This window comes from Numida meleagris, chromosome 1, assembly GCF_002078875.1.
Source record: "Numida meleagris isolate 19003 breed g44 Domestic line chromosome 1, NumMel1.0, whole genome shotgun sequence".
Taxonomy (NCBI): domain Eukaryota; kingdom Metazoa; phylum Chordata; class Aves; order Galliformes; family Numididae; genus Numida; species Numida meleagris.
This window is the reverse complement of record NC_034409.1, coordinates 97,599,065-97,626,973: the sequence shown is the minus strand read 5'-3', so window position 1 is coordinate 97,626,973 and position 27,909 is coordinate 97,599,065. Positions and strand designations below refer to the sequence as shown.

The window sequence follows — 27,909 nt, the reverse complement described above, 5'->3', positions numbered from 1 at the left end:
TTTTTTTTTTTTTCTGATTAGCTGAATAGGTCTCTGAAGACCTTGTTTCTTTGGTGTGTTGGTTTTTTTTCCCCCACCGTAGAGTATAGAGCAAAACCAGGATAAATTAACTTCAAAAATAATGCTTTTAGTTAATTGGGACAATTATTGACTCAACTGGTTTTTTAAGATGATCTTCTGATCTCTTCATCCGTTACTTCTCAGGGATACAGTTTTAATCTATGACATAATTTATAGTAGCCTTTCGTATATATCAAGATTGCTTATGAAAGTATTTGTTTACCAACACTGAGGCCTAGTTACACTCTCTCTTGTATCTCAGATGATTGCAATGTGAGATCCATTAGTCTAGAGAAGATATCTGCAGTGAATGATCTGTGTAGCTTTTTTGGTTATTCTTATTAAAAATAATCTAGTTCCCACCCCCCTGCCATTGACAGGTTATCATCCCTTTCATTGTGCTTATTGAGATCACCCAGTGAGTTGAGCTTGGGAACTTGGAATATTTCTCCTCATGTCACCTGGTCACAGTATCACAGAACCACAGAATCATAGAGGTTGGAAGGGACCTCTGGAGATCATCCAGTTCAACCTCCCATCTAAAGCAGTTTCCTAGAGTTGATTGCACAGGAAAGCATCCAGGCAGGATTTGAATATATCCAGAGAATGAGACTCCACAACTTCTCTGGGCAGCCTGTTCCAGTGCTCTGTTATTCTGTGGTGATCTCTAGGGCCCAGGTTCCTCCTAGTCCAGCTCAGTCCCCTGGACTCTCCAGTAGTAAGACTGAGCATATACTCATAATAACATATAGAAAGGAGGTAATTTTATAGTTAATACTGGAGGGGTTAAAAAAGATTGATTTTTATCTATTTTCCATATAATCCAGCTTGGTTCCTCTTTCTTTCAGCTACACAGGCAAAAAATTAAATTCACTAGTAACTTTGAGGACATCCAGGTAAGACTGCCAAAGCTTTCAACTCACATCTGACTTAAGGTACCATGATAAATTTCAGCCTCAGGCTCAGTATTTAGCAATTGTCACAGGGCAGACTCAAGAGAGAACTGAGCCGCTGAATCCACATACACAAAGGATATGAAAGAATATTCCAGGGGATATCAAAAGCAGATCAGAGTAGAAACCATCCACATTATTACACGTGACGGGTCCACAGGACTGCAGTAATGGCAGCTGCACAACAGCAGGGGGGAGATACTGCATGAACTAATTTCAAGTGAAAGCAGAGTAAAACAACAATAAACAAAAGATTAAGAAGTGGCCAGGCCTTTTTTAGAGTAAAATATGTGAACAGTCCCATAGCTGAGAGAATCATAGGCTCTGCTGGGCATTCCATGGAATTGTTTGTACAGAGAGCTGTGTGCAGATTATTCCCACTGTGTCCAGTTCATCCTTCTTTCTCTGCCAGCAAGGGAGCTACAGCTGTGGTTTGATCTCTGGTCTGGTCTGTGCGTGACCCATCACCCTAAAGTGTGGCACATATGCGCACTCCTGTCGAAAGCTTAATTTTTAAAGCCAAGAATTTAACAGGGTTTAAAAAGAAACAGGAAATTTACATCAGTATTTGGAGCACTGATGCACTTCAAGATTTAAGATGGAAGATTAATCTGTAATTCCTGTGGGGATCCCACACAGACTTCTGGAGCACTTGAGCTGCTGTCAGCATCACACCCAGGATACAGGGTTCAATGAACTCTGATGTTGATATGGTACAGCAATTACATATTCTTAACTCTTCCCTAAGGAATCGGGGTAGCTCACTCTGACCCTTATAGTAAGTCTGATGTACTTGTAGATTATGTGCTGGTCTGAAACCATCCTGTGTAATTAATGAGATCATTATAGGGTAACAATTAAGTGTCTTTTTGCATGTTCAGATTGCAGAAGCATGACAGAATGGCTCTAGAGACCCACTCTACAGAAAAATAACTCCTATCTTCAAGCTGGCCAGAGATTGTTCCACAACCACAGAAGTGCTGGGGAGAAGAAGAAACAGAGAATTTACTTCTTAGCTATAGTGACTATTTCCAAACCTGACAACTGAATTTTAAAATACAACTATGTGTTAGTATATGCTAAAACTCTTTTGCTCCATTAAAATCACAGTGAGTGTCCTGCATATAAAGCTACACATGGGAAAGTTGACAGCACTCTGTTCTTAAGAAAGAAAAAGAATTTAGAACAGGTGCAGCATTATGATCTTCAGAATGCTATTATAGAAACATGAATAATGTCATTCAGAAGGTTAGCCATCTGCTTTCTGAGTATCTGTCAGTGATGTAGTAACATCAATGTAAAACTGATGCATGGGGGTGTCTCTGCAGTGTTTTAACAGAAAGCTTGTGCTTTTTGTGAAGCAAAATATGTTCCATTGTCAGTTTGTTTTTCATAGGCATGTGTAGAATATGTATTTTGTAAATATTGTATAGATGATTATAGTGTGATTTAGTTGTGCAGTTTGCATCCTATGTTATTGAGTTTTAACACAACTTCTTGTGCAAGATGAAAACTGAAAATTAGCTTTTTTATGATGTAGGATAGTTTTACAGAAATTGAATATCTATGAGATATAAAATGTTAGAGTAGTTCAAAATTCAGACACTAACTACAAATATGATACTTTCAGAGCATCTGTTCTGACATAGGCTGTAAGTTAACCTATAAAATGTGGGTTAAGTGTCAGCACGTAAAGAAAGAAAACATGAGAGGAGGGCAAACTAACTTTTAAAAGCAGCAAAGCCTATCGGTGAGAGTCAGCACTTACAGAGCAGTGCTATACTAGATTTATTAACAAGCTCTTTGAAAATGACAGAAATACCACCTTTTAATGTTGCAAATAACAAGTAAATCTGTCTTTACAGGGACAAAACATTTTCATTATCGTGCAGAGAATAAAACCTTCCTAGAAACTGACAGGAAACAAGGAAAAGTAAGTAACTGCTTAGAGACGTGCAGCAGAAAAATAAATTTTAACAAGGTCAGTACAGAATTCATATCATGCTGTAAACACTGCAACAAAAAAAAACTGCAGATGCACTGCTGGCTGCCAGGGATGCAGCAGTCAAAGCGACCCTAAACACTTATTTACAACATAGAAGCTTCTAGAAGTGTTTAGTGAGTGATAATGAGGCTCCTTATATATCAAAGGGACTCAAAACTTATATCAAACATTGTAATTAGGCACTGGAGCGATAGTAGAGGAAGTAAGCCAACTGTGGGTGCAGGAGATAGAAATCAGACCACGCAAAGCAATTTGCTTGCTCTGCTGGAGTAGAAACACTTTAGGAGGTAAAACGGGGAAAATCTTTTTAGCTGGCTGATGAAGTGCTCTGCACGCAATCTGACCACAGAGATCAGCTTCCCAGAAGGAGCACTTACCTGTTGTTCTGTTGTACAGACAGGGCAATCAGGAGAGGGAGTTTATCACTTACACTTTCACAGCCTCAGTTACTGGGAGAAGCACCAAATGCACCTTCTGCAGGAAGCAAAGGCAGACTTGGGTGCCCAGGAGTATGATTCATTGCTTTTCTGCAGCTTTCCCCAGCTTACAGGTAGAAAGTGCTCACCATAGAGGCATGAGCCTGTCCAGCACCAAGAGAGAAGCAATCAAATATCTGAGCAGTGCACTGCACACGTGTCCTGGGGCTTCCATCAAAGCCAGGAAAAAAAGGAAAAGTCCACCACAGAGCACTAAGTGGCTGCTTTTCATTATGTAAAGCAAATAAGAGGCAGTTAAGGGATTGTATAGTTAACCAAAAAGTTGTATGACAGAGATCAGTCAAGGTTGACATGAATACAACAATTTGACTTGAATGTTTGGTTGTTCAGCTTCAGTGCTCCTTTAATGTGGGGTTTTGTTTGCATAATCTCTGTTGGTTGCATTTCTTTATTTTTACAGCATCTAAGAAATACCACCTATCTTCTCCAACTCACTTCACTATTGAAGAATGAGGAGGTCTAGCAAACTGAAAATTAGATATAACACTAATAAATAATTAGCTGACAGAAAGCAGAATTATTGCTTAGCAGTGTGAAACAGTTACACAAGGAGAATAATCCACTGTGGTATGCCTTTGGATTTCCCTTCCCTCAGATGAGAAGAGACCCCAGCTAACAGTGCCTTACTAATTTCATCAGCATTCCTCTTCTGTACAAAACAATGGACTAAAATTAAGGATAAGGAAGACATTATTTAATTAGAAATTAGAAACTCACAGACTTGTTATTAAGATACACAAACTCTATTCTTATCAGTATTTACTTCTATTGTTCCATGGTAGTGCAAGGCAATAGTTTTTTTGAGGCTGAGAGTTAGAAAGTGAGAAAAACTTATGTGTGAGGCCTCTAAACTGCAGACTAGTGAACAGTTGCAGTAGAACTATCAGAGAGAGCAGATGACTCAGTCTTCAGGAAGAAAAACAAACCAATCCATAATATTGGGGCAATTCAGGCAGTGGTGCTTGTGACTGATGCCTGCTTCTGCATGGGGTTCACTAAAAGTCAAGACTCACACCATACATGGGAGAACTAATCAAGAAGAATCCTAACTGAGATGTGTGAAAAGGAATTAAATAGGCCAAATAAGTGCAATATTTTTTTGTGAAGCTTGGCAGTGCATTTTCCCTTTATTTTCTTTTTTTAAAAAAGGAAAATCCTTTGATTTTTTTTTCATGCAAATATCATTTTTTATGCATACCCACAGATGCTAGTCTCTTTATCTGTGTGGTTTGGGCCATCGTGGCAGTTTTAAATTTAGCTCACTTCTCAGTTCTGTTGCATGTTACAAATTGATTGTGATTACACTGCACAGTGATTATTCAAAGGTTTACTAGAAACATGCCCGCAATTGCCATACTGTCTATAGAAATTATATGAAACAAATAGAATATTTGAATGAAATCCTGAATAAGCCAAACTTAGAGTAGATGAGCCTTATGAAACTAAACCTAGGATGGAAACCAATAAACAAAATATCTACCTTGAGCAGTCACTCTACCATGTGGTTCACTCTAAGGAAAATGTTTAGAAGAGGTCTTTATGAACATTATTTTAAAAGTACAACTCTACTGAATGTACAGGTAACATACATATATATATATATATATATATAAGCTAGAAGTATATAGACTGCCTAGTTTCCTGATAGAAGGGAAGTAGTGAACCTGGATGATACATTTAAAATGAGAGGTAACTATGGCCTCTGATTGACTTTGGTCAGAAAAGCCATCTGTATGCAAAGGGTATAGTGGTGAATGGCTAAGGAGCATTACGACCTACTGTGCAGAAAAGAGAAACTGATAAGAAATTAAAGTTTATAAACCAAAATGTCTGGAGTTTGGGAGAGTGTGAGGGAAAGATGGCAAGATAAAACTCTGTAATAAGAAAATCCCTTGAGAAAGTTTTAAAATTTGGTGAAAAAGGAGCAAAAAGGAGAGAGGAAATGGAAAGCTTTATGTCACAGTATTATTTTTCTTTGAAGATTATAATTTAGTGATTTTTTTCATCTTTATTGTCTTGTCTCTCAGCCGTGTTCATGCAAAGGACTGCTAGCAGGCACAAACATAAATATTATGTCCTGAATCTTAAATCGTACCAAAATTATCATTGTCCTTCATACTTCTATGAACATAAAAATCCCACCTGAGTTTGACTAATGCAATAGAAATAGGACCTTGTGTTCATGAGAGATAAATTTGTACTGTTAGATAATACAACTACTAGTGTTGTGAAGCTGAGATGTCTTTTTAATGCTTATTTGCATCCCCAGCATACAATTACAAAAATGGGAAACACTTCATGACGTTAATCTATTCTCAGTCTGATGCTATTAATAAAAATTATGCGTCGTAGGTTGTAGTGTATCTGCACAAAGCACTTAAAATGCAGAGGATTTGGCTGATGGCTCGTAATATTTGGTAATTTTCAGAGTACTTTTTTTTTCCTAGTCCAGTTACATGTGTGTTGCACAAACACAGTTGTCTGCATGGGAGATGAACTGTCCTTATTTACATTATGTGTACATATGTAACTTTTTTTTTATTTCCACAGAAATCTTTACTGGAAGCATTAAAGTGTTATTCTCAAAAGTAATACTGAATTTGTATTGGGAGGTACAGGAGTGTGTCTTTCAAAATTGTTGTCTATCAATCAGTTGAGGATATTTTTCAGAATCTCTATCAGAAATAACATAATTTCATAATAACATAATAATAAACATAATAACAATAAATCCTGGAATGGTTGAGAAAGTGTTTTTTTTTTTTTTTTTTCTTTCTTGGAGAGGAACTGAAACACAGTGAATTAGATTATTTTAAAATAAAAATGAAAGAAAACACAACCTAATTTTCTCCACTCCATAAAAAGTAGTACTATCTACAGTTACTTGTAAAGTGAAAAATTCTATCTGTTTATGAGTATTCCGTGAGTCTCATTTTTATTTCTCTAAAAAGATGCTGAGGTATAATGGCCCAGCCCCGTGTTTCTAAAATACTTTAAATAATGGACTGGGTCTTGCTATTTGATTTTGTTTGAGGATGTTGTTGTAAGGTATGCTTTCACCTCTATCAAGATCAGTTTTCACTTTCCAACTTTCCCCTTCCTGCTGAAATTAACATTCCCTTCAGCTGAATCAGTGCAGCTTTCTCTGTGGCACCATCTACACAGGAACTTACCACAAATTCCTTTTTTAGAGTGTTATCCAGGGAAGCACAAGGTCTAGAAAACAACTGATTAGAAATCTTTTCAACAAGATTTGCCACTGGATAAACTGTCATATGAAATTTCACCCTGGGATCTCCTTCTCACTCTCAGTTCCTTGTTGGGAAACTCCCCAAGTTTTCCCACAGGAAACCCCCCACGGCGCGGGAAGCTCAACACTCAACATGAGTTCACGGCTTCTACTTTATTGTGACAACACACCATCTTATATAGCATATATGCTTCCAGGGATACAGGGTCCAGGGATACAAGCTCTATGCAACGCGCACGCTAACAATATCGTTACCCGAGTAATCTCCATATATGGGATATGTTGTTAACTACAATACTATGGATACAGAATACTATGGATATGCTGAAATATACTAGAACACACTGGAAACACCACATTCCACGTATCTAGGGATTACATCATTACATCATAAATCATTAGTAAATCAGTAACTACGTGCTGCCAAGCAAGCTGTTTCCCAACAGTTCCTATTGACTGAAGTGAGTTGGTTTGTTGAAGAGTAAGTGGAATGTGATGTCAGAGGAAAGAGGCAGGCATTTAGTGTGGAGTTTTTTTATTATGTAACCCCAAGCGAAGCAGAATTCAAAGGTGCTTTCAGATTTGTGTAAAATACAGCTACATATTTTTCTTGGAAAAAAAAAGACATGGTATTTTGTTTAGGTTTGTTTGTTTGTTTGTTTTTAAAATGAAATATAGGCCTTAGAAATGAAAGAAATTTGGTTTTAGCTTTATGATTAGAAAGTGGATAAAACCAACTGAAAATTAAATGTTTATTCCCCCTCTGTCTTCACCAGTGAACTGAAAAGTCAGTTTTCGCATTACTTACATCTACATGTGACTGACTGTTAATAAATCCCTTCTACACTGTAAAAGGGTAGAATAGAACAACAGTGTGTGTTAGAAAAGAAAAACATACATATTGTTGTGTGGCCAAGCTTGTTTTAAAATTAGTCCATTTTGTCTGCTTCATTACACATATTTTGCTTATCAGATAATTGTTCAACTGTCTGAACACAGTCACTCTTGCTATTAACAAAATTTAAATTGGAATTAACCTTGTTCCAGCCCATAGTCTTTTATAAAGAATGATATTCATGTCTGTAGACTAATTGCACTGAGAAAGTTCACTGCAAAGACATAATTAATAGTCCATAATGTTTGGGAAGGTGACATTTCCTACTTTCTTTGAACTCTCAGTTTGGTATTTGAAAGTCTGTATAAGGTACGGAATCTAGGGTCTTTAATCTGGAATGGTGTCTAGTTGGTAGTTAACTGAAGCTGCTTCCTTTCCCCTAACAGCAATAAAACTGAAAGGACTAATTACCCCTTTTATAGGTGCAATTTGAACTTAACACTCTAGAGAGGACGTGTGTGGTAAACCACTGTTATAGGCGATTTCACCATCTGTACCTTAAAATTGTGACTACGGAACTAGCAAAAGAATATACAAAGCTTTTTAGCACAGAAATAACCAAATTTTTTTTTTTTTTCCAAATTGTGGGAAGAAGGTGGTAATTCAATAGTGTTTTCAGGTTCACTTTAAAACCTGTTCCTTTGAATAAACACATATTCAATTTAATCCGTCATTAGTACTTAATTGAAACTCATTCATCTAATGATGATGATGTATTGATATTTTTGTGAGTTTAATGAACCTGTGTGCATTAATGTATTTTTTACTTGGGCCCATCTGAAGACAGAAGCCTTAGGAGTTTCCTCTAGAAAAATGGCAATGATCAATTTTCTATATATGGCAGAACTTATTACTATTTTTTTTTCCTATGATCAGGCAAGATTTCTTAACTTCAGCAGAATCTCTTAGGCTTAATATATTTTATTGCTGTTATTTTACTGTTCAAGTTGTGGATTTCTGTGTGTTTATCTATTTTCAAAGCTGTTTACATAAAGGAGAAACTATTAAATTTATGTATGGTTCCTAAGAGATTGTTTTTGCTAGACTGGAATTGTCAGAGAAATGTCAGGTGAAGAGTTGTCTGCTTTCACCATCTTACCACTCCTCTTCACATCCTGCAGTTTCTGGGGCCTTGAAGTGGGTGAAGTTCTCTGCACTTATTATTTTCAAAACAATTTCTAGCTCTCACTCGCAAATTCTGTTGTGCATTTGGACGTTTAATACTGCCAAGACCTCCTCATAAGCACTGCCTGAAACGGTACATGCTTTGACACCGTACAGTATGGTTGTGGCTCACTGGTTATACACTAGATATGTGATCATGTTAGTGTCCAGAAGAGCTTCGTATCCTGAATCTTAAGTGCTTCAAAAGCAGAAAATCTTTATTTTTGACATTGCTTTTCCTCTTCCATTTTTTTTTCTGTTTAGTTTTTCTTGTTTCATACTTTTCTTCAGTAGAGAGATAAACCAGAAGTGTATTAAAATAGGAAAGCCATAACACAAACTGTTGGGTATTTGGGGAGGAGACTTGTTTTTCTTTTGTCTTTTTTGAGCAAAATACCTATGAATTTTCCCAAAAAAACAGAATGTGTAATCAATTAGCTTTAATGTCTCAAAGGATTAAAAATAATAATAATAACCCTACAACTGATACAGAGTTCTTCTTTGCTCCGACATTATGTTTGTATTATTCCTTCCACTGACTTAATAGTTAGTCCAACAAATGCCTCTGATTGTGTGATTTTTTTAAAGCATTCCTGGAAATGCAATTGAGTTCTAAAAGCATTGTAAATTCAGTCAACAGTAGCTTGCAAACTAAAAAACATGCTTTTGATTTTTAGGATACATACAAATGAAAAATTAAGAACAATTTTTTGCAAAAATCGAAAATAATTAAGATCCACTGCTAGTGCAGGATGAACCTTGGAACAGACAAGATGCAATCTGATTTTGAGCTGTTTCTGAAGAGCTGAAACTCTGAAAATCTTGGCAAAATTGTGTGCATTATTTGAAACCAGAATATGGAGAAATGTTTTAGTTAATAACATCATTCTTTTTAAATTCATTTGAAAAGTTTCAAAATATGAAATTTGAATTCTACCCCCTTCTTTTAGCTAAACAGTTTACGAAAAATTGTCAGAAATATTTTTTCTAGTGGTTTTTAAAAAATATCACAGACAGTTCTAAACCAGAAGGCAAAATCATGTTCAAACCAGAAAGGAAATAAACAATTGACAAAATGTCACTCCTTAGATCAGCATATTTCATCAGAGTTTGACATAGCTGGGGGCAGTAGACAACAGAAAGCAGAAAACATGGCAGTAGATCTAAAACACTGGTGATAATGATTTTTTCCAAGGCCCAATAATGTTCTTTCTTTCTGTTGCACGCCCAAATGCTCCATTTTATTTCTAAAATCTGCCCTAGGACAAAGCTGGATTTCTGATGATTTACATTGCCTCAGAGCACAATGCTTGCCAGTAGAGTTGGCTGGTGCTTCCTACCATGGACCACAGTTTTAATGTGAAGTTGTATTAGGAGGTAGAAAAAGCAAATTGAGAGGAAAGACAAAAAAAGAGCAATTTGACCAGGAACAACTTTGGCCTGAACTGAGTTTTTTTAGCTCATGCACAGAAAATCTGTGTGTAGAGAAAACTAAGTTTCAAGATAGCACAGTAGGAGATTCAAAAGGCTGTTGAATATAATTTTCCACTTTTCCAAGTGTTTATCTTGAGGGTTTGTTTCTGCATGAGCAAGAGTGAATTGAAATTGCAGCAATCTTGCCCGGAATTTGGATTTGCTATGTGCAAGGGAACATAAGATTCCCCTCTAATCAAACACAGACTGTAACATAGCCCCAACGCACATCATCTTCTCTATGGTGTCTTCCATTTGGGTAACAGTCATGGAGTTGGCTCAGTAGAAAGACTTCACCTCTACAAATTCATCTTCACTGGCCAGAGACAGTGAAAAGGCAATGATCCTTTATAAAAGCTGTTTCTGAGAACTGCCAGGCTAGTTCTGTCAGAAGTCATGGAAATGCTGGAGATGTCTCTGTCTGTGGTAGAGAGGAAGGGTACCCTTACTCCCTGTCCTGGGAATTCTTATACAGTTCCTCCAATGACACAGGTAGGGATCACTGAGTTAGTTATCTGGAGAGGAACATATCATCTGAGAGTGCAGAAAGTAAAAAATGTACTTTGAATTTTCCAGTGTCTATGAGCTGAAGGTAGGAGCTGTGATGGAGCCTTTCTACAGCTAAGCTATTTGCAACATGTCCTCTGTGAGAGTCTCTGATTTGTACAAGCCCATGTTGCAGGCTTTCTTGTGTTGAAAACTAAGATGATATCTTTTCTCTAGACCAGAGTTCCATGTGTTTTATCTTGTGTAGATAAAACATTGAGTTTCAGTTGGCTGCAAGGTACAAACTTATTTCTAGAATGACCAAAACCAGAGAGATACATATACAGAAAGATGTATTTACAGGCTTAAATAGAAAGTCTCATTTGTTGGCATGCATCTGAGAGACAGGCAAGTTTTAAAGTTTGCAAATGAGTATTTTATTTGCAAAACACAATTGTATTAAAATATATTGAAAATATTAAATTACAATTTTTGTAAGTACAGTTGATAAGGGGCTGATTTTCACCTGTGATACCAATTTAATGTAACTTTCTCAAGGAAAGCCTTGTAGTGATATCTGAGGAAGCTTATGTTGAAACACAGGAACTGTGGATGATGATACAAGACCACAAATATCAGAATAAAGGAGATGGCAACAAGGAATAAAAAAACAATCAGTGAAAACAAATAAAAAAAAAACATCAGCCATCAGAGAAATCAAGAGCACCCAGCTTAGATCTGAAAAATCTCCTTTATGGTTGTTCAGAACTGGAATATCAACATATTCCCTTTGTTCCCAAACCTTATTAACATCTAAAAAACTGTCTAAAATAGCAGCAGAAGCCAAGCTGGACAGAGACAGGAGTGAGGGAAAACAAGTCAGGGACAGCCCTTCAGGCACGAAGGGGAAAGGAGGAGAACGGCAGGAGCTGCTCCAGCTGCTGCATCAGAGATGTCCCAGAAGCCCGTGGAAGAGATTTCTGTGGAGAAGGTTGTCCCCCTGCAGCCTGTGGGAAAGACCCATACTAGACCAGGGGAAATGTGAGGAGGAAGGCATGGCAGAGAGGAGCTGTGAGGGACTGATCACAGCCCCCATTCCCCTGCACCATTTGAAGAGGGGGAAAAGCAGAAGATGAAGGAGGAAGTTAGTCTGGGGAAAGGTGAGATGGAGATGCATGGTGGGAGGTGTTTTAGATTTTGGTTCTCACCATCCAAATCTACTTTAACTAGCGTAAATTACATTACATTTCTACAAGTCAAACCAATTTTGCCCATGATGGTAACAAGTAAGTGATCTTGTTTTTATCTTGATCATTTCATCTTATTTTTAATCTCTGACCATTTGAGGGAGAGGGGCTGAGAGGCTAGCTGTATGCATATCTAGTCAGCCCACCACAGGATGAAATACAAGCCTGCTCTGGCTTGGTCTAGGATGAATCTGGTTATTATGCTCTACGGAGAGGCATACTGCCTAAAAAAGTAAAGGCCTAGATGCCTTTGTGTGGTGAGCAGAGAGTAGAACATATTTCCAAAAATCAAAGATCCTAGTAAATCAACAAAATTGATAAGCAATTAATCATAAATTCTAGAGAAACCATCTTCTGGTGTGGCCAGCAGGGTGAAGGAGGTGATTGTCCCCCTCTTACTCTGCCCTTCTGAGTCCCCATCTGGATTACTGTGTCCGGTCCTGGGGCCCCCAGCACAAGAAAGATGTGGAGCTGTTGGAGTGAGTCCAGAGGATAGCCATGAAGATGATCAGAGGGCTGGAGCATCTCTCCTACAAAGAAAGGCTGAGGGTTTGAACTGAGCTTGTTTAGCTTGGAGAAGAGAAGGCTCCAGGGAGACCGTGTTGCAACTTTCCAATACTTAAAAGGAGCCTATAACCAGGAGAGAGTCTGACTCTCTCCATGGTCGGTGTAAGGCACTGGCACAAGCTGCCCAGAGAAGCTGTGGATGCCCCATTCCTGAAGGTGTTCAAGTCCAGGCTGGATGGGACCCTGGGCAGCCTGAGCTGCTGAGCGGCTATTCTGCCCATGGCAGGGGGTTGGGAGCAGATGATCTTTAAGTTCCCTTCCAACACAAGCCATTCTCTGATTCTGTGATTCTTTAAATAAAACTTGGACAGCTTTTGTTCCTATCCCAAAGGACAAGGCTGAAGGGTGGCTATAGTTTATTACTTCACTTTTAACATGTACTTCACAGGATTTTAAAGTGATAAAAAAGTTTTGTTTTGTTTTGTTTTGTTTTCAAGGAAAAGATATGTCTTCCACAAACCTAGTTAAGGTTATAAATATGCTAGCAGGCAGTGACACTATTGGCAAGCATGCTACTAGACATCTAATTAAATACACCTTATTGAAGAATTCTATCTCATCTTAATTTAAATTATGGTCAAGAAAATTATTGCCTAAATTACTTCCTCAATTGAAATTGTGCATGAAATTGTTAAAATTATGTATTTTAATTTTTTCTCCAGAAATATTCATTTGTTGTTTAAAATGACATCTTAAACCAAATTTAATTCACATATTGTGAAGTGAACATATTGAAAAAAGTCCACAATTTGATTGCCTTACAAACAAATATGGATGCTTATTTTTTCCATATTAAAAAAAAAAAAAAGAGGAAAATAAGACTGATTAAAAAAAAAGCAGCTAAATGTTCATATCACTTGAAAAAAATATTCAATGACAATCACATCAGAATTCTGCAATTTTGCTTTCAGGAGCATTTGGCATATGTAGTCAATAATAATAGTAATAATAATTTTCTAACTGTGCTTGCACCACTGTAACTTTAGAAATTTTAAACTAGCTTGGAAGTGAATTTCCTTAGCCTCTGTGTTATGAGAAATAGTGAATAATTGTTCTCTTCCCACCTTTTCTGTGCAAATTAGAATTTCATTTGTTTTCATCATACACTTTCTCATCCTTTTTGTAAACTTGGGAATCTCAGTGTATTCTCTTGTCACTGTAGGAAGCTTCTACTAAATCTCATTATATTTTCTGGACCATTTCTAACTGTATCATGCTTTTTGAAATGTAGTGAATTTGGGGGCTGTGGAACTGTCAGTTCGTTTTACAAGATCATTTTTTATTTCATATGTGGAAAAGCAATCTATTTATACCATTCCACAGTGAATACGTCAAGATTTGTTATTTTCCTTTTCTAGTAATTGTTATTTTTCCACTAGTTTCTGTAACTGCACTGAGCAATGGCCTTTGGAGACGACTACATAAGGTTAAACTTGTTTTCAAGATAAAGAAAAGGAATTTTGAAAAAGGTATTCTCGTTTTAAAAAAATGAAACTTACTTTGTTGTAAAATGAATATAAATAAGAATAGTAAGGACTGATGCATGTACACAGCACTTTTTCCTCTAAGAATCCATGCTGCATCTCAATTGCTAGAAATTTATGGGAGATATTTAATGCTAATGCTGGAAGATATATTTTGTGCAATAATGCTCTACATTATCAATTTATCAGGAAGTCCATGTAGTCTGATTAAGTAGTAGCCATATTGTTCCTTACAGTTTGTGTGATGGTTCGAGTCCCTGCTACAGGTTTAAGGATGTAAGAATCTTACGATCCTAGAAATAGAATGTCCCCCTTTTTTTTTGTTTTTTCTTACTTACTGTCATTTGCATATTAACAGATTTAGTAGCTTTATATGAAGGCATCTAGAAATAAAATATAAACACACTCAAGTGCACAGAAATATAATAATTAGACAAGTTTAAAGAGATTTTTGTTTCACTCCACTGTCAACCTTTCTCAATATTTATGCAACTCCATGATTGCAACCCCAAAATAATGATTTTTTTATACAGAATTATGTTTTCAGAATATGTCTGTCTTCACATCTGCACCCAGATGTCTAAAGATTCTGTTCAGATTCAGATTTCTGTGTTACATCGATAGAAATTGCTTTTTGGACTAATTATGTAGCAAGCTATAATATTTTGTACTCTTAAGAGATTCTATTACAGCAAATACAGCTTTTGTGAAGGAAAAATAATCTCCTCCTATATTTCTGCCTATTTTGCCTATTTCCATTGCCATGATGTGATTGCCAGGATTATGTATTTGGAGAGCAGTTTTGATTTGTATGAGTTTAATAAATTGAGATTTACATGTATTAAAACTATTGAAATGTGCCTAACTAAGTAATCTGACACTCCTTTAGGTATAGATAAGAATTTAAATTCTCTGAAAGGGCAAAGGGCACTGTTAAGAAGTTTGAAAAACAAATAAAAAAAACTATATATGTGTTGCAGTTATACTAAAAGCCTTAAAATTGTATTTACAACTTTGGATGAATAGCTGAGAAATGTGCATCAAAATGACTCTTCTCTTTGAGGCTGCTATAGTTGATCATAATCCCAGTCACATTTTTCTTCTCCGATGCTTGTAAGGGGGAGTGTGAAAGACTGCAGGTGGAACTGTTGTATTTGAGTTTGTTACTGGCTTTGAAGTTGTGTTTAAAAGCTCCAAAGAGCAGAATACTCTGTGTGTGTATAGGAGAAGATTCTGCACTATTACGAGTTCAGCAATGGTTATATCATTTCCCTTGACTGCATTTTCAATCTGCTATAGGAGAGAGTTCAGAGAATTATGAAAAGTGGAATCTGTATTTAGAAGGGAGTTGTTGAAGGAATTAAATTAATAGCAGCCAGAGGGAAGAGAACTCACTACCTTATTTGTTTGCTTATTAACAGTGATACTGTAAACCCAGAACTGAAAAGCCCTGCCTGAATTGCTACTCTGCACACAATCATATAGAAGGCCCTTACCTCTGAAGAGTTTCTAAAATATCTACTGTATTTTATCTCCCAAGGACCCCATAAAAAACATAAGCTCTTTAGCTTCAGCTGTACGCAACAAATGAAAATATCAGGAAAAATCAAGACCCAGTATCCAATTACTACTATAAGTCAGGAAATCTATTGGGTAGTAATAATAGCCCTAGGCCAGAAAGTATGCTACAAAGAAAGGGAAGGAAAAAAGCCCACAACCTTCCATCAACAGTTTCTTCCAAACTAACATAAAGAGATATCCATCCTATCCTGATCTTTAATCTGGATGTTGATTTTTGTGAGCATATGAACACTAAGATAGGAAAGGGATGCTCTGAAAGATGTCAGAGAGTGGAAAACCTTCTTTATCCCAAAGCTGTTGCTCCTGCATAGATGAGAGAAACTTTTGCTGATACTGCTAAGTGGGCCTTTGGATTGGTTGGTTGGTTGTTTTCTTGGGTTGATTCATGAGGACATGTATGCTAATCTTAGGTGTAGTGACATTTGCTGTTTTCAGTAGCTGCTCTAGATTTCTTTTGTCCAACCCCAGACATCTCATATGAGATCTTTTCTGGTGTATTTTTGAGACCAAATCTTGGGCTTGAGTGCGAGAACAAGCAGCCATGCCACCCTGAACCACAGCTGTTACATTTACAGTCAGATCCTGGGGTCTAGCTTCATAGATATTGTCTGCAGAGTCATCTTAGTCCTTTCCACTGCTTCACACAGGATCTGTCAGTTGCGCAAGAGCTATAAATACCACAGGTGATCCTAGAGTAGAGCTGGAGTCCAGACATGAATGATTAGAAACAGTGCACTCCTCTATTTTCCCCCTTTCAGATTTCTGCTGTTCAAGATGATGCTGGAACCCAGTACTGCAGAGAAGAGATTTAATTTCTCCCTCTATTTTTTCCCACTGAACTTCCAGAGGTAACAGTGAAAGGCAGATGGGAAAGCTTCATAACCCCTTGACTATGAACTGAATTCTGTTTAAATTGCAAAATAGAGGCAAGTCATCACCACCACCTGAACTGTGTCCCAAAGTTCCCCTGAGTCTTGGATGAGGGATTTACCAATCTAAACAGGAGGTTAATTGACCTGTTCTTCATGTTCATTATGAGTGTATGCTTTAGCATTGTGGACTCTAAAGTAAATTTATGTCTAGTATCTCAGTATTCACCATCTGTCTTTCTGGGCTATATAAGTCTGCAGTGCCCCTGTATGGGCACATATCTGAAGTTCACAGTCTGACCTCAAGTAAATACTTATTTAATGGATGCAGGGAAAAGTCGCTGTAATAAGGATTCTCAAAGGTATTGCAACAGTGCTGGATATTGTACAAGATCCTGGATATACAGTCCCATTGCAGTTTCATTAGCATAATTGGAACTGGAACTTACTTTAGTTCTACTCAAATTTGGATTGATTATATAATTGGACGATAATAGTAATGCTTAACACTTTAACAGTACTTAACATGGTCAGAGAACTGTGCAAACATTAACTAAATAATCTTCACAGTGCCCCTGTGAGGTGGTGATTAGAGATGGAAAAGGCCCATTACTAGATCATAAAATTCCATTCTCTTGCCAGGGCAACATACATTCACCCAGTAGAGGACATAGCAGATATTAAACTACTGCTGTGTTTGATCTTTGCTTCCCTTGTGGCATTATTTCAATATCAGGCTTCTCTGAGACTGTAAAGGGACTTTATAAAGTTTTAAATAACTTGCAGCTGAAGTGTTCCTTTTTGATGAAAGTAAAATAGACTTTTACTATCCTTCTCCTTGCCTACTTTCAAAGTCAATAGAAAGCAGTATATCTGATTCTCCTCAAAAGGAAAAAGGAAGAAGATGAAGCAGTTTAAAGATGGGTTAGCAATCTCTTGCTTGGAATAAAAAGAGATGGGAAAATTTTGTCTTGTCTCTCCAGAGTAAACTCCCCTAATACTACCTAACTGCCAAAAGTTCAGCGCTGACGGTATATAAGTGAGACATTTCAACAGTAACCATATAAAATCTCTTTCCATCACCAGGTGCTTTGATATAAGCACTACTCAATCATTATGTCCTGTATTTCATCAGATTTCCAAGGTTGCAGAGCTCACTAGATGTTAAATACCTGCTTAAATTACAATAATCAATACAAGGATAACCTTCACTGCTATCAGTTTTTTCTTTTTAGTACTGTTTAGAAGGACAGTTTTGTTGACAGTTCCTATACTTTGATTATATAGTGATGAAAAACCTCTTCTGAATACTTGTTAAAGTTGTATCCAGAAGTCAGTTCTCAATGTGTTCAAAACTTGCTCATTTTGCATGCATAAATATACATGAGCTATACAGCTCTTTGTGTGAACATGAAAGGTGCAAGTCCCAAGAACTCTTGTGTGAGTTCTGATGCTTGTGGTATTAGGAACATTTTAGACATAACATTAGGAAACTGAGGTTATGCCAAGGGATGGTGTGGCACTGTCTGAAGGAGACAAGGCCAATGGGAGCATTTATGCCACTCCGGGGAGTGCTGTGGGTTGAGGAGCACATCTGAAATGCTTGTCTAGCAATGTACACAGTGTGGAGAAAAAATGGGATGAACTGACAACCTTGGTCATTTCCCAGGTCTGCAATATCATTAGTATAAGTTAGATGTGGTGGGATGAGTCCCACAACTGGAGTGCTGGGACAGAGGGCTATCAGCTGTTCAGGAGGCATAGGCACGACAAGCAAGGTGGAGGTGTTCCACTGTACGTAAATTATAGATTAGACTATACAGCTGTTACCATTAGGTATGATGTGATAGAAAGCCTCTGGGTGAGGATTAAGGGCGCAAATAGCAAAGCAGATGTCACAGGTGACTCTTATCAGCTGCTCATCAAGGACAATAGCACAGCTGAGCTATTCAGTAGGGACTTGGGGGAAATCCTGGTCTCAGTCACCCTCATCCTTCAAGGAAACTCCAACTTCCCAGGCATAGAGAATACCATCCTGTTGCAACAAAGCTGGGAAATTCCTAAAGTGTGTTGAAGATGACTTTCTTTCACAAGTACTGAGCCCATCATGAAAGGAGTCTTCCTAGCTCTATTTTTAGAGAACAGGGAAGGCCTTGCAGGAGAGGCAACATTAAGTGGCTGTCTTGTCCACAGTGATCATGAATTAGTTAGAGTTCAAAATTTTTAGTGTAAGGAGAAAAAAGGTCAACAGAGCTGCCACCAGGCACTTCTCAGGCAGCTAGTTAGCAGTATCCCTTGGGAATTTGCTCTAGAAGGTTAAGGGGTCTAAAAGAGATTGTCACTTTTCAAGAACTACCTTTTAAAAGCCTAGGAGCAGGCAATCCCACTGTGCCACAAGTCAGGTAAGCATGGCAGAAGACAGACTTGTCTGAACAAAGAACTCTGCCTAGATCTAGGCAGAAAAAGAAAATATATGACCCCCGGAAGCAAGGTCTAGCCTCACAGTGAGAGTACAGAGCTGCAGTTCATACCTTCAGGAAGAATGCAAGAAAGGCCAGAGGCCAACTTGAGACAACGCTGACCACTGCAGCATCTGACAAGAAAGAAGATTTTCTCAAGTACGTGAACAGAAAGAGGAGGTCAAAGGAAAACATTAATATTCATACTTAGAGTGAATGGTCACCTAATAAGTAAGGAGGAAAAAAAGGGGACACTTTGAATGCCTTTTTTTTTGCCTCAGTATTCAACAGGTATGACAGATGTTGGTCTGCTCAGATCTGTGAGTTGGAGAAGCGTGACTACAGGAGCAGTGACTTTCCATGTGTGATCACTGAAATTGTAAGGGAACAATTGTATCAGCGCAATGTTCATAACTCCATGAGATGTAACAGGATTCACCCCAGAGAGCTGAAGGAGTCAGCTGAACCCTTCCGAACCATTTATCAAAGGCCATGGGAGTCTGAGGAGGCCCTTGCTGACTGGAAGCCAGCCAACATTAATACCCATCTACAAAAAGGGCATGAGAGATGACACAGGAAACTGCAGACCTATTAGTCTCTCCTCAGTCCCTGGAGAAGTTATGGAGAAGATTACCCTTTGGGATACTGAAAGAACAAAGCTATTATCAGGCATAGTCAATATTCATTAAGGGAAAGTTCTGCCCCAGTAATTAGATCTCCTTCTATGATAAGTTGACCTACTTGGTGGAGGACAGGGAGACAGTGGACATAATGATTCTGGATTTCAGTAAAGCCTTTGCTACCATTTCTCATGGCATCCTTCTGGACAAATTGTCCAACTGTGAGATAAGCACATTTACGTTACGCTGAGTGATGAAGTGATTCAACAGTAGAGCTCAAAGGTTTATAGTAAATGGGGCTACATCTGGCTGATGACGGTCTCTGGTGGTGTTCCCCAGGGCTCAGTTCTAGGATATGTCCTGTTTAATGTTTTTTTTCAGTGGTCTCTATGCAGGAGTGGAGTGTATCCCCGGTATGTTTGCAGATGACACTAAGCTTGGAGGTGCTGTTGACTCCCTGGAGGGACAAGAGGCCTTCCAGGGGCATCTAGATACATTGGAGTACTGGGCAATCAGCAATGGCAGGAAGTTTAACAAAAGAAAATGTATTCTGCACCTGAGATGGAGTAATGCCAAACACAGCCATAGACTGGGAGTTGAGTGGCTGGATGGTAACTCAGCAGAAAGGAACCTGGGGATGATGGTGACAGTAAACTCAACTTCATTTTCATGCTATATTTAGCAATGGTGTGGCCTCACCTTGAATATTGCATTCAGTTCTGGGTTCCACATTATAAAAAGGATATTAAGGTCCCTGGAAGGATCCAGAGGAGGGCAGCAAAACTGGTAACAGGGCTGAAGGCACGTTCTCTGAGGAGAGACCGAGGACACTTGGGTTGTCCTGTCTGGAAGAAAAGAAGCCGAGAAGTGACCTCATTGCTCTCTGCAACTTCCTGAGGAAAGGGAAGCAGAGGGAGGTGCCGAAGTCTGTTCCCTGGTAGAGGGACAGGATGCACAGAAACGGCACAAAGCTGTGCCATGGGAGGTTCAGTCTGGACATTAGAAAAAAATTCTGTACTGTGAGAGTAGTTAAAACACTGTAACAGGATGCCATCCAGAGGGACGTAGACAGGCTTGAGCAGTGGGCCCAGGTGAACCTCATGAAGTTCAATAAATCCAAATGCAAGATCTTGCACCTGGGTCAAGGCAACCCACACTACCAATACAAGCTGGAGGATGAAAGGATTTGGCACAGCCCTGTCAAAATAGACTTGGGAGTACTGCTGAGTGGTAAGCTGGATGTGAGCCCGCAGTGTGCCCTCATAGCCCAGAAAGACAACTGTATCCTAGGCTGCATCAAAAAAAGCAGGTCAAGGGAGGTGATCCTGCCCCTCTACTCTGCACTGGTGAGGCCTCACCTGGAGTACTGCATCCAGATATGGGGTCCTCAGTACAGGAGAGACATGGACCTGTTGGAGTGCATCCAGAGGAGGGCTAGAAAAATGATACAAGGGATGGAACGCCTCTCCTAAAAGGACAGGCTGAGAGAGGGCTCAGCCTGGAGAAAAGAAGGCTCCAAGATGACCTCATAGTAGCCTTTCAATATCCAAAGGGGAGCTACAGGAAAGAAGGGGACAGACTCTTTAGCAGGGTCTGTGGTGACAGGACAAGAGGAAATGGCTTCATGGTTGAAGAGGGTAGATTTAGGTTGGATATGAGGAAAAAGTCTTTTACAGTGAGGATGGTGAGGCACTGGAACAGGCTGCCCAGAGATGTGGTTGATGCCCCATCCCTAAAGTCTGGGCCCTGGCAACCTTATCTGGCTGTGCATGTCCTTGTTCACTGCAGGGAGTTGGACTAGATGACCTTTAAAGGTGCCTTCTAACACAAAGGATTCTATGAAATATAAACTAGGTATAACTTGCTTGTTTCACAATGGCTGAAAGAATTTATTTTCTTAGCTCTAGGTGGGAAAGCAGACTTCAGACAATCTCTGACAAATTTACTTAAATCAGTTTTAATTTCTTAATGTTGATGCTAATAAAGAGGGTTAGATGAAAAATTTATAAATTAACATTAAGGCTCATATCAATCCATGGGGATTCCTTGAAATTTTTGTGTTTTTACTGCTAGAGAAAAAAAAAAAAAACAGTAATAGCTTTAAATAATAATACACGGCTACTTGCAGAGTACTGGCTTTTGACATACATTAGCAACTCTAAATTTCAAAGCTGCCAGCTGTAGGTGTTGGATAACTGAGGTTCTTGGTTGGTAATTTTCCAGCAAGACCAAAGTGGAAAGTAAGACAAGTGGAAGCTGGAAAACTGGGAGCACTTATGTGACATACTGTTGTGCTGCTAAGTATGAAAGCTTTAAGTTCCTTCAGTGAATAGTTTTCAACTAATATTCATTATAAGGTCAACAAGATTAACAGAAATCATTATCTGTGAGTGCAATAGCACTTCTAAACAAAAAGCTTGATTTTTCAATTACCATGATTTGTTGATTGTTAAAAATCTGAAGCATTATTTCCTTTCTACTTTGGTGTAAGAGAAAAATCACCTGAACTATTAACTAGAAAAAAATATATATTTGAGTCATGTTTGTAGTCAGATATAGTTACAATAGTTTTATCTTCTCTGTTAATGTGAAGTTCTTTTTCCCAAACATTTTTGAGACTAAGAGCTCATTTCTATCAGTCAAGTTTTATTGATTTTAATAACTGCAGCTGTTCTCTTCCGAAGATAACTGCTTTCATGGTGCTCTAGTTAGTTCTAAATACCTTTGAACAGAAGCTAATTATATCCATGGTGTAATTGTGGTTATTTTTCATTTCTAATATTAATGAATAGTTTTAGAGAATGTTGATTAAAACCAAAACAAGGAAGATGTGGAAAACTTAGTTAGAGAACATGAACTGAGTGACTGATTGCGTATGAAGACTTCAATGCCAACGTTGTAAGGATAATGAATAAAACATCTGTTAACTTTAAAGTGAATCATCGACCACAAAATGTGCACTGTTGTGGTTTCTTACATTTTTGGATACATCTAGCTTTGAGTCAGCAACAGATAAAGATGCTAGTTTGAAAGAGGCATTTTGCATGGTTTTTGTAAGAAAGAGCAGCCTTGAATTTAGGCAGCACTTTTAAAAATTACTATAAAAATCATTGGAAGCCTTGAGTAAAGTTAGAACACTACTGTGGAAAAAAAAAACTAATCAAACAGAACCAGATAGGTGGCATGGTTTGAAGAACTTAAAATTTCAGTATTTTTTAATTTCAGTAATTAAAACACACTAGCAATATAAAAGGATTGGTGACAAATTATGAGATATTTAAAATACCTTGAAGCTCTTATATTATTTGCTTTTGATAGTTTTAGAATTCACACGTTCAAGCTTTTTCAACCCTTGTAAGAATCTTCAAAATAAAAAAGCTGGAATTTGAATTATCGTGTGACCACTATATCTACAAATCTGGGAAACAGCAGATTCTTGGCAACAGTGTGCGAGAGCTTGCATCTGAAGAAGTTGCAAAACAAGGTGATGTCTTGATTCACCAAGCAGATCACTGATAAAACTTGGAGTATCATTCAGGCCACCAAGCTGTTCCTCTGATACCATGCGTGCTGGACTGCCTTGGCTAAATTTAATATTTTCAGGTGGAGCTTTACCATAGTAGATGCCTTCTTTCTTCAGTGTAACAGAGTAATATGATGATAAAAGCCTCCTCATTAAATTATTCCAGTGGATATTAGAAATGGATAGAAGATAGAAGAGGCTGTACCAAAATTTATATCTTGTAGAAGGTAAGCATTTTTGTTTTGTTTAAGATGCCAAACTTGATAATTATTATATACAGAACAAACTTTCTCATGAACCTGCAGGTGTGAAGTCATCCTGTGGGAATATATCTATATACCAGGGATGCAAGAAATTAATAACTTGAATAAGTTTTGGCAGACTAGAATGAAGCCTTTAACAGTTGCTTGAATTGAACCTTGATAGCTGATTAGGCCTACCATGATTTAGAAAAGTAGAAAATAAGTGATACCGAGGTCATATCTCATTCTTCTGAAAATAATTTATACAATAAACTAGGATGGTCCTTTTCAAAATGTAATTTACATAATTGCTTAAGAATATTTGAATATTTTCTGTAATTTAATAGGGTCCTTATACCCGATGAATTAATTTAACTGAAGATAAATTCTGTGCTACTTTTCATCACACTGTAGTTAATCTGAGATGTGCTTGTAATTTACAATAGGAGAAATACTAGGGACTGTGGCTTCTAATTTCTGAAAAATTCAAATCCTGAAAAAAATTGTACTTAGTTCCCTTTCAATTTTTGCTGACTTTTGTACTTAAAATTCTTGTATTTCTTCAGTTTTCTGATTGAATGGAAACATACTGGAACAATACTAGATTTGTACAGTTGTGTGTGGAAAGTGTCACAACTATAAGCAACAGTGTAAAGAATGTTTAGTTTCAGGGAAGCTACGGAATTTCAGCTTTTTCTTATCTTCTATATGCATAAGAAAAAGCTGAAATTTGGGGACACTGAGTCCGATAAATTGATTATTGTAATTTTTTTTTGTCTACATACACTGGAGGATATACATTGTGAGGCAAAATTTCTGGAGGCTTCCTTAGCTTTTTCCATTGGTCAACATCATTTAATAAATTTTGATGAATAATCTTTGCCTCCAGGCCAGGACGTAATTACTAGTGTTCCAACTCCAACCTCATTAAAATTTCTCTTTGCTTTGGATTTTGATCAGTATTATAACAGTAAATGAGGGCAAACAAGGAATGATTGAAGACACAGTGACTTTACAGCATTTTTCTTGCAGCTAAGAAAAATATTTTATTAGTTAATCCATGCAACTGCACTATCTGCTCTTTGATCATCCTTGATCTGCTTGAAAGATATCTCCCCTCCTAGAACAACTTGAAGAAACTTCCTTTAACTAGGTGTCTCTGCCAGCACTGTTTACAGGATTGAACCTAGTGTGGTACAGCTTGTGATATGGCTTGACAGATCAAAAAAATAATGAGCTCCCTATCAAAAAAAAAATCTAAAAAGTTTAATATCTTTAAATTTTACATAGGTTGCTCTGAAAGTAATGCCTCCTATTTATTTTCATGGAAACTACAACAAAGACAAAGAGCACGATAACACTAGTTGATAGAACAATTTCTCAGCTACAATTCACTCTTTTTGAATACAATCATTCCCATTAGCTATGCATTTTCGCCAGCAATGAACACACCACACTCGCAAAAGTCTGCACCAGAGGAGTGGCACTCACAACAGCGGGTCACCACTGCAGAAACACACACCCACCTGTAAGAGCCAGTATGCTGCACTCATAGAAATCTGCATAGATGTCCAGAATGTGGCTTGTCTTTCATGTTGCTGTCATCATTACTGTAATGGACCACCCACTGCCTCACTGTGCTCGCATCCACTGTTCGGTTTCCGGAAATGTTCAGCAAGTGTCAATGAATGTCATTGGGTGCCTTTTTTTTTTTTTTTCGGCATGGAGGAATTCAATTCACACCTTTGCTTCATATGCACTTCCATGTCAGATACCATTCTATCAGACTGCCCCTCTGCTGCCATCTGTCACTTGTCAACAAAATGTAACAGAATATTGGTAGGAAGGCTCTACCTCCACTGCCATACCACCAAATCTGCCTCTGATGTCAACAAAAATAAAATAGAAGGCATTACTTTCAGAACAGCCCATATATATTAGCTATTTGTAAAGAGAAAGGTGATATTTGTTTCCATAGGTTCTGGTTTCTAAATCTTTAATCCTTCTTAGCTGAGTTCACTGTAGAAATGGCTGTTTTTAACTGAAAGCTTACATTCCTCTAGTCTCCCAGGTTTTGCCAAGAGCATGAGTGCTGATAATGCTACTCTGCATGGCAGACACACACAATAGCTGTAACTCTGATTTTTTTTTTTAATGTGTAGGATGTGGTGCTGTAGGTAACATAGTTCAGTGCAATATTTTCTTCACTGTGCCTGAAAAGTTACACTTGAAATCACATCTGATATATTATATTTTAGAAAAGTAAACAATAGAAAAATATGTAGAATAGGAAGTGACCTGAACTGAAATGGCATTGCAGAAATTTCAGCATTGTGTAGCAGCTCAGTAAGATATTTCCTGTCAGCATTTATACATTCCAAGTTTTCACTTCTCGATAGAATTTCCAAAAGCTTCTTTACTGACCTCCAACTGTTGATAGTGACCACTGTCAGTATTTCATTTTATCATTTACATTAAGTTACCACAATAATTGTGCAAACATACATAGATGAAATGAGGGATTGGACTGCTTTTTTTGAATTCTGTTTTGAGCACTGCTTAAGATAAATTTACAGAAAGCTCCACAGAGGTTTGAGTCCTTCCTGTGGCTTGCCAGATGTATTTTTCATTCATTCCTGACAACTAAATGCTTCAGCAAAATTCACTCTTTTTTCTATGGGGGTGAAGAAAATATTTTATAAAAGTTTATACAGAGGTGACTAAACTAGCCATAAAGTCACAATTGATATCACACGCACACAGATATTTTAAGAAAAAAAAATACCTTGAAGCATGTGCATAATTTTTAGCAACTGATGCGGTGGTAATCACTGAAAGTAAGGTAAAATTTTGAAGTCTTATATCATTTGGCATTGCACTGACATATACTAAATTTGTGGTGGTGTGACTGTAAACAAGATTGTTTCCTGCACAGTATACAAATATGCCTTCATATGTTTTCCAGCAGTCATCTGTTGCCTGTTAGGTTATTAACATTTTTTTTTATGCTAATAATCTCCCGGCTATTATCCTCTGAGTATCCTAAATTGTAGGCAACAAATGAGCAGTGGGAAACATACCCCATTCTCCAGGCCCCTATTAGTGCATTTGCACATCTCTGACCCCAAGCCATGCTTTTGAAATGCTGAATCATTGGCATAGAGTCCTGACTTTTTCAAGCTGGAAAGCTCTTGCAAAAAGTAGCCATCTGGCTTTGGCATAGCAGATTGAGACATTGGCTGCTCAACAAAAAGATGGCTTCCAGCTCTGACTCAGCTGTGCGGTCTAATTAAAGGTCTCAGGAGTGAGAAAAAAATGTATTATAAAATTCCAAAGCTAAAGATTGGTTTACTAATCTCCTACCATAGGTTTGTGTGGTTGTTAGTGCTGTAAGAGATGCATAATACACTGGAATGAACTAAAGACACTACCACTGATGAAGCTTCTCAGTCAGAAAAATAAATTGATTGCATAATGAATATTACTAAATCTCTTCTTGATTGATTGAGTTTTTGTCATATGAAATTGGGGGTTTAATTAGAAGGTTAATGTGGGAAAAATTGGTCCCTGATGCTTTTTTGTTGTTTGCTTCATCTAAGCCAGAAGATCACTAATAATTTTGCTTTCCAAAATTTCTGCAATCAGCCAGCACAACACAAGGTGACTTTTGAATCACTGTACTTGTAAGTCTTCAGTTAGAGGAGCAGGATAACAAAAACATTTTCAAGTATTACTCAAAATTTACTTTAACATAACCTAAACTAAGCCGAAGATTGCAGATTGAACTCTCCTCTACGCTGGGGTTCTTTGTGTTCAACATGAGAATAACTGTAGAATGGCCTGATAAAATAAGCAGTGATGCTACTCTTCCTTTTGGTTCCTCTTTTTTCAGTGAAGTGAAAAGCCATCCAGTACATAAAAAATGCAATAGCTGCCTGGAATTATAAAAATGATTGAGACCCAGAAGCTTTCCTTATTTTGTTTCCAGCTAAATTCCAACCTTGCACATCAGCAAAGGTAATTAACCTAATACTGACTATTCTGTGTATTCTTATTGTGATCCTGACAGACCTAATTTACTTCTGACAGCACTAGAAGGATTCCCCATTTAACTTGTTGTCCCATTCTCCTGATAGCTCATTAGTGAGCACCAGCTTTGCTTAATGCCTGAAACACAAAGAGTAAATTGGTGTGCATAAATCATTCACTACCTTCGAAGGACAGAATCTTTTGGCACATTCTTGGCTTATATTTCCTTGATTTTCTGTTCAATCGATTTAGAGACCAATTTTTAATTTTCCCTACAGGCAGGCTCTGTGTCTGCTCTGGTATAACAAACACTGAATTTATGTTAAAATAAGACCATATTACTAAGCAAAGTGTTTAACTGTAGTCTGTCATGAAAAAGAATTGCATCTGTGGGATTCCAAAGCAACTGGAAAGGCTGCTTCACCAATGCAGTGACTGTAACAAATAGTAATAATGAAGTAATAATGAAGACTTCTCCAAATGGGACATCTTATTTTCTTTAGGA

The 27,909-nt window shown here is 37.7% G+C and overlaps 1 protein-coding gene across 4 annotated transcripts in view; it reads left to right on the top strand.

Moving 5' to 3' along the window:
* TMPRSS15 (transmembrane protease, serine 15) overlaps positions 1 to 27,909 on the top strand; it is a 308,179-nt gene that overhangs the window by 170,918 nt on the left and 109,352 nt on the right. For 3 of the 4 annotated variants that reach the window (XR_002440702.1, XR_002440700.1, XM_021403493.1), the window contains 2 exons: positions 909 to 2,946; positions 27,268 to 27,392. The gene's annotated coding sequence lies outside the window, so the exon portion shown is untranslated. The remainder of the gene's footprint in view (positions 1 to 908; positions 2,947 to 27,267; positions 27,393 to 27,909) is intronic. The other variant, XR_002440703.1, reaches the window with a different exon arrangement.